This window comes from Triticum urartu, chromosome 2A (genome assembly GCF_056163025.1).
Source record: "Triticum urartu cultivar PI428250 chromosome 2A, HENAU_Tu73, whole genome shotgun sequence".
NCBI lineage: Eukaryota > Viridiplantae > Streptophyta > Magnoliopsida > Poales > Poaceae > Triticum > Triticum urartu.
This window is the reverse complement of record NC_141874.1, coordinates 121864964-121873481: the sequence shown is the minus strand read 5'-3', so window position 1 is coordinate 121873481 and position 8518 is coordinate 121864964.

Below are 8518 nucleotides of genomic sequence, written 5' to 3'. Positions count from 1 at the left end.
GAGAAGAGAAGGCAAAAGCACGGTCAAACAACTATGATCAAGAAGTGATCCTAGAACAACCTACGTCAAGCATAACTCCAACACCGTGTTCACTTCCCAGACCCCGCCGAGAAGAGACCATCACGGTAACACACGCGGTTGATGTATTTTAATTAAGATCAACTTCAGGTTTTCTACAACCGGACATTAACAAATTCCCATATGCCCATAACCGTGGGCACGGCTTTCGAAAGTTCAAATCCCTGCAGGGGTGTCCCAACTTAGCCCATCACAAGCTCTCACGGTCAACGAAGGATATTCCTTCTCCCAAGACATTCCGATCAGACTCGGCATCCAGGTTACAAGACATCCTCGACAATGGTAAAACAAGTCCAGCAACACCGCCCGAATGTGCCGGCAAATCCCGATAGGAGCTGCACATATCTTGTTCTCAGGGCATACTCAGATGAGACATCCTACGAGTAAAACCAACCCTCAAGTTGCCCCGAGGTGGCCCCGCAGTCTACTCGGTCGGACCAACACTCAGAGGAGCACTGGCCCGGGGGGGTTAAAATAATGATGACCCTCGGGAGCGCGACTCCCAAGGGAAAAAGAGGCTAGGTGGCGAATGGTAAAACCAATGTTGGGCATTGCTGGAGGAGTTTTATTCAAGGCGAACTGTCAAGGGGTTCCCATTATAACCCAACCGCGTAAGGAACACAAAATCTGAGAACATAACACCGATATGACGGAAACTAGGGCGGCAAGAGTGGAACAAAACACCAGGCATAAGGCCGAGCCTTCCACCCTTTACCAAGTATATAGGTGCACTAATTAAATAAGAGATATTGTGATATCCCAACAAAATATCCATGTTCCAACATGGAACAAGCTCCAATCTTCACCTGCAACTAACAACGCTATAAGAGGGGCTGAGCAAAGTGGTAACATAGCCAAACAACGGTTTGCTAGGACAAGGTGGGCTAGAGGCTTGGTTCAACAATATGGGAGGCATGATAAGCAAGTGGTAAGTATCGCAGCATAGGCATAGCAAAAGAGCGAGCAACTAGCAAGCAAAGATAGAAGTGATTTCGAGGGTATGATCATCTTGCCTGAAATCTCGCAAGGAAGAAGAACGAGTCCATGAAGAAGACAAACGGCCGTAGTCGAACGGGTCCTCACAAACGCGACGTTATCGGAACCAACCTGAAGAAGCAACACCGGAAAGAAGCACACAACATAGTAAACAACCAACACACGAACATGGTATGATATGCGGGATGCGGCATGTGATGCATATGCATGATTTGGAAAGGAATGATTGAACCTGGCCTCAACTTGGAAATCCAAGAGTGCCACTGGAAAGGTGAGGTGATTTCGGTTGAAATCGATATAAAGATCACCAGAGTCGGATGCACGGTTTGGAAATGGCAAGCAAAACAAATATGGCACCGGTCTGCGATAATCAGCAATTGACCAACTAAATGCAACAACATAAATATGCTACAACACTCAAACATGGCAACAAAATACATGGCAGGTATCCACTCAAGATGCTTGACAAAATATGAACACTGAGCTACGTCTAAATCACTCATAAACAGGTTCAAACAAGCATGGCAAAAGTGCAAATGATAACAGGTTTCTGACTTAGTGAAATTAACGGCATGACAGGAATTTATCATCAGGAAGCAAACTTTAGAGCATGAAAACTACAAGGTACAGGAACATATCATGGCAAAGCAAGGCATGGCATGAAGCTACTCAAAGCACTTAACAAAAGTCCCTTAGTGACCTTGAGGAAAAAGGGATCAGAAAATACAATTGCAAGCATGCGAACATGGCAAAAACGTAAACAGATTCAGACTTAGTGAAAAACTAGAGCATGGCAAAACAGTTAACGAGTAGGCATGTTTACGAGCTCGATGCACTCACTATAGAGCATGGCATGACAAACTAAGCATACACCCATTAAGAAGACATGTCATAGAAGCTAGACATGGCAAGAACAACATCATAGCATGCACGGATCAATAGCAACAACCTCGGCAAAATCGCTAAACATGTCAACAATCTGCCAGGATTCACGATATAGCAAAAGTAGAGCTCAATTGACTCAAGCTAGGGTGCTCCATAAATGCAAACAAAGACATGGATGAATAGATCACCACAATATTAACAAAACATCCTTACTGATCATCCTCAAAAGAGGCACGGATCACTAGGAAACAATATGAACATATGGCATAACAACAAAATCAGGACAGGGACTTAGTGAAATTCTAAGTCCCTGAAATCAGCATTACCGATTACGCTACTTTGCAAGCTTGTGCTAGTCACCACATAGATCACAAAAATATATGGAAAGAACCTCTGTAAAGATGGCATGGCATATAACAAAACACATGTAGAGCTCAGGATCATAGCATGCACACATTAATCATGTCAAAAATGACAAAAGGCCATTTGCTGAAACAGATCTGACAAATTCATCACATAGCCCTCTTCCAACAGCATTTCGGGCATCAAGGTGAGCTTAAATGAAAACGATGCAATGACATGAAATGATGTACTCGTCGAGACGAACATTTTGATATGCTACACGCTCAAACCGGAGCCACGGATGATGAGTTATGATGCGATGAAAATACCCAAAAAATACTGGAATCTGGGGGACTTAGTGAAATTTGGACCTCTCAGGAAAAAGTCAACGCGGGACCGGATGAAGCGGGACGGCGCGGTGCGGATCCGAGACGGGTGTTTGGTTCGAGGATGGATGGATCTCATCCCGTCTTCTCCGGCGAGATGCCGAACTCCAGCGAGCATGGCGCGGGGCGGCGCCGAGCGGTGGAGCTCCAGCGAGCGGCGCGGGGGCGGCGCCGTTGGACGACGCCGGCGAGGGGGTCCGTGGGAGGCGGCGGAAGGCGACCGGCGCGGCGACGCGGATGGCGGCGCCGGCGAGGAACTCGAGCGGCTGCGCGGTAGAGAGGCGGCGGGCGGCGGCGCAGATCCGGCGGAAGCCGCGGCGGCGGTGGCGATGCGCGGGCCCAGCGCGGTTCTGGTGACGCGGGCGGAGGCGGGAGGCGATGCCGGTGAGCACGGTGAAGGCGCGAACTCCGGCGATGCAGGGCGCGGACGGCGGCGCGGGGACGGGCGCCGGGCGGCGGAGCGATGCGGCCCAGGGCTGCGACCGGCGAAGAACCCCGGCGACGGCAACGGCGGAATCCCGACGAGGTCCCTGTGCGGTTGGCGGCGCACGGGCCGAGCGGCGGCGGGGACCGGGCCTGCGCGGGCCGCAGATGGGCTTGGCGGGCCCGCGGCGAAGTGGGCGCAGGGGAGGTGAGGTGGCGGCTTAGGATAGGCTGGCGGCGGCGGCGGGGTGACGTGGCGGCCTCTGGTTGGCCGGAGTGAGGTGGCAGCGGGGTGGACATGTCTGGCCGACGCGAGAGGAAGTGTCCGGCGGCGCGGGGATAGGTGAGATCTAGGGTTTCGTCCGCGAATTTGGAAGGGTTGCACATATATATAGGTAGAGGGAGCTAGGAGAGTCCAAATGAGGTGCGGTTTTCGGCCACGCGATCGTGATCGAACGACCGAGATTATGGAGGGGTTTAGGTGGGTTTTGGGCCAAATTGGAAGGGTGTTGGGCTGCAACACACACGAGGCCTTTTCGGTCCCTCGGTTAACCGTTGGAGTATCAAACGAAATCCAAATGGCACGAAACTTGACAGGCGGTCTACTGGTAGTAAACCAAGGCCACTTGGCAAGTCTCGGTCCAATCCGATAACGTTTAACACCCACACACGAAAAAGAGGTAGAAAGGGACACCGGGTGACATAGGAGCGCCGGATTGCAAAACGGACAACGGGGAAAATGCTCGGATGCATGAGACGAACATGCATGCAAATGAAATGCACATGATGAAATGGTATGCAATGCAGGACACGCAAGAAATGACAAGGCAACAACAGCGAATAACTGGAGGACACCTGGCACATCGGTCTCGGGGCACTACATAATTCATCGGCATTTGTTGACGCTTAACGATATTACCTATCCTTTGACATTCATCACAAGATAAGACGAACTTACGGGCATCCTTGAAGAGAGTAGGCTAATAAAATCCAGGTTTCAATACCTTGTGAGCAGTTCTATCTCCAGCATGATGCCCTCCATAAGCGTCGGAGTGACATTTCCGTAGGATCTGTCCTTGTTCATGCTCAGGTACACAACATCTAATAATACCATCTACTCCTTTATAAAGATGTGGGTCATCCCAAAATTAATGTCTTAAATCATAGAAGAATTTTTTCTTTTGTTGATATGTAAATATAGGTGGTAAATATTTAGCAACAATGTAATTAGCATAATAATCATACCAAGGAGTACTATGAGAAACATTTATTGCAGCTAACTGCTCATGAGGAAAACTATCATCAACAGCTAGTGGGTCATCAAGCACATTTTCAGGCCTAGATAAATTATCAGCAACTGGGTTCTCAGCTCCTTTTTTATCAATGATATGAAAATCAAATTCTTGTAACAAGAGAACCCATCGAATAAGTCTAGGTTTAGCATATTTATTTTCCATAAGATATTTAATAGCAGCATGGTCTGTGTGAATAGTTACTTTGGAATCAACAATATAAGGTCTAAATTTATCACAAGCAAACACAACTGCTAAGAATTCCTTTCCAGTAGTAGCATAATTTCTTTGAGCACTGTCTAGAGTTTTACTAGCATAATGAACAACATTGAGTTTCTTATCAAATCGTTGTCCTAGAATGGAGCCAACAGCATAATCACTAGCATCACACATAATTTCAAAAGGCAAGTTCCAATCAGGCGGTTGAACAATAGGTGCAGAAATTAAGGCTTTCTTAAGTGTTTCAAAAGCTTCTAAACAATCATCATCAAAAACAAAAGGAATGTCCTTCTGCAAGAGACTAGTAAGAGGACTAGAAATTTTAGAGAAGTCTTTGATAAATCTCCTATAGAAACCAACATGACCTAAGAAACTATGAATACCTTTTATATCCTTGGGACATGGCATTAACCTTAGCTTTGTCCACTTCTATACCTCTTTCAGAAATTTTATGACCCAAGACAATGCCTTCATTAACCATAAAGTGGCACTTCTCCCAATTCAAGACAAGATTTGTTTATTCACATCTCATGCAAAACTCAATCAAGATTGCTTAAACAATCATCAAAAGACTTCCCATAAACACAAAAGTCATCCATGAAAACCTCAACAATCTTTTCACAAAAGCCAGAGAATATAGTAGTCATACATCTTTGAAAGGTAGCAGGTGCATTACATAAACCAAAAGGCATACGTCTATAAGCATAGGTTCCAAAGGGACAAGTAAAAGTAGTCTTTTCTTGATCAGGTTGAGAAACATGTATTTGTGAAAAGCTAGAATATCCATCAAGGAAGCAAAAGTGTGTGTGCTTAGATAATCTTTCAAGCATTTGATCAATAAAAGGCAAAGGGTAATAATCTTTTCTAGTTGCTTTGTTTAATTTTCTAAAATCAATTACCATTCTATAGACTGTGACAATTCTTTGTGGAATAAGTTCATTCTTATCATTAGGAACAACAGTTATACCTCTTTTCTTAGGAACACAATGAACATGATTGACCCATCTACTATCAGCTATGTGATAGATTATACCTGCTTCCAGAAGTTTTAATATTTCTGTTCTTACCACTTCTTTCATCTTCGGATTTAACCGACGTTGGTGGTCAACAACGGGTTTAGCATCAGGTTCGATATTAATTTTGTGCTGACAAAGAGTGGGACTAATGCCCTTTAAATCATCAAGAGTATATCCAATAGCAGCTTGGTGCTTCCTTACAACTTTCAATAATCTTTCTTCTTCATGTTCTGAAAGGTTAGCACTAATAATAATAGGATATATCTTCTTTTCATCAAGATAAGCATATTTCAAAGTGTGTGCAATTGTTTTAATTCAAACACAGGATCACCTTTAGGTGGAGGAGGACCTCCTAGAGTTTCAATAGGAAAATTGTGTTTAATTAGAGGACATTGTTCAAACAAAATTTTATCTATTTCATTTCTTTCATGCATATGAAAATCATTCTCATGGTCTAGCAGATATTGTTCTAAAGGATCAGTAGGTGGTATAGAAATAGAAGCAAGACCAATTAATTCATCCTTACTAGGCAATTCTTTTTATGATGATTTCTATTAAACTTGGAAAATTTAAACTCATGAGACTCATCACCAAAGCTAACACCAACAGTTTGTTTCTTACAATCTATCTTAGCATTAACTGTGTTCAAGAAAGGTCTACCAAAGATAATGGGACAAAAGTCATCTTGTGGGGAACCAAGAACAAGAAAATCAGTAGGGTATTTAATTTTCCCGCACAAGACTTCAACATCTCTAATAATCCCAATTGGTGATATGGTGTCTCTATTAGCAAGTTTAATAGTGACATCTATTTCTTCTATCTCAGCAAGTGCTATGTCTTTCATGATTTCTTCATATAAAGTGTAAGGAATAGCACTCACACTAGCACCCATATCACATCGACCATGATAAAAGTGATCTCCTATTTTAACTGAAATAATAGGCATGCCAACCACAGGTATGTTTATCTCTTTTGTCAGGTTTAGCAATTCTAGCAGCTTCTTCACAGAAGTAAATAACATGCCCATCCATATCTTCTTCCAAGAGATCTTTAACCATAGGAATACTAGGTTCTACTTTAATTTGTTCATCAGATTTAGGTGTTTTAATATAGCTTTTGTTAACCACAGTTGAAACGTTAGCATGTTCCTTTATCCTAACAAGGAAAGGTGGTTTCTCAATATAAGCAGAGGGAACAACTGGATCAACATTATAAAGTATAGTTTCTTCTTTAACTGGCACTGGTTTTTTAATTTCTTATTTAATAGGTGGGTGATATTTAAACCATTTCTCCTTAGGGAGTTCAACAAGAGTAGCAAATGATTCACAAAAGGAGGCTACTATCTCAGAGTCAAGTCCGTATTTAGTGCTAAACTTTTGAAAAGCATCGGTATCCATAAAAGATTTAACACAATAATATTTAATTTTAATACCTGACTCTTTACCTTCGTCGAGTTCCCAATCTTCAGAGTTGCATTTAATTCTTTCCAAAAGATCCCACCAGAATTCAATAGTCTTCTTCATAAAAGAACCAGCACAAGAAGTATCAAGCATGGTTTGATCATTACGAGAAAGCCGAGCATAAAGATTCTGAATAATAATTTCTCTTGAGAGCTCATGATTGGGGCATGAATATAACATTGAATTAAGCCTCCCCAAGCTAGAGCAATACTTTCTTCTTCACGAGGATAAAAATTATATATATAATTCCGATCACGATGAACTAGATGCATAGGATAAATTTTTTGGTAGAACTCCAATTTCAAACAATTCCAATTCCATGATCCAATATCATCACATAACCTATACCATGCCAATGCTTTCCCTTCAAAGATAAAGGGAAAACCTTTTTCATCACTTCATACCTGGGTAAACCTGCAAGCTTAAACAATCCACAAATTTATCCCACATATATCAAGTGCATATTTGGATGTTCGGTTCCATCTCCTGCATAAGGATTAGCTAGCAGTTGTTCTATCATACCCGAAGGAATTTCATATTCAATATTTTCAGTAGGTGTAGTAGGTTGAGGGGTAGCTAATTGTGGTTCCGGGCGATGTGAATATACCCCAAACAAACCCCTCAAAGGATTGTTTTCCATAGTAACAAGTGACAATAAATTTCAGCACACTATATAAATGTTTCCATACCAAATTCCACTTACCAAAGGCGCTTCACTCCCCGGCAACGGCGCCATAAAATAGCCTTGATGACCCACAAGTATAGGGGATCAATTGTATCTCTTTTCGATAAGTAAGAGTGTCGAACCCAGCGAGGAGCATAAGGAAATGACAAGTAGTTTACGGTAAGGTATTGTCTGCAAGTGCTGAAATTGTAAGTAGCGGAGTAGTTTGATAGCAAGATAATTTTTAACGAGCAAGTAACGATAATAGTAACAAAAGTGCAGCAAGGTAGCCCAATCCTTTTGAGGGAAAGGACAGGCCAAAACGATCTCTTACGATAAGCAAAGCGTTCTTGAGGGTACACGGGAATTTCATCTAGTCACTCTCATCATGTTGGTTTGATTTGTGTTCGCTACTTTGATAATTTGATATGTGGGTGGACAGTGCTTAGGTGTTTTTCTTACTTGAACAAACCTCCTACTTATGATTAGCCCTCCCGCAAGCATCCACAACTACGAGAAAAGTATTAAGAATAAATTCTAAATATAGCGTTAAACTTTTGGATCCAATCGGTCCCTTACGGAATAGCGCATAAACTGGGGTTTAAGCTTCTGTCACTCTCACAGCCCACCATCTAATTGCTACTCCACAATGCATTCCCTTAGGCCAAAATATGGTGAAGTGTCATGTAGTTGACGTTTACATGACACCACTAAGGGAATAACAACATACATACCATCAAAATGCCAAACACATATC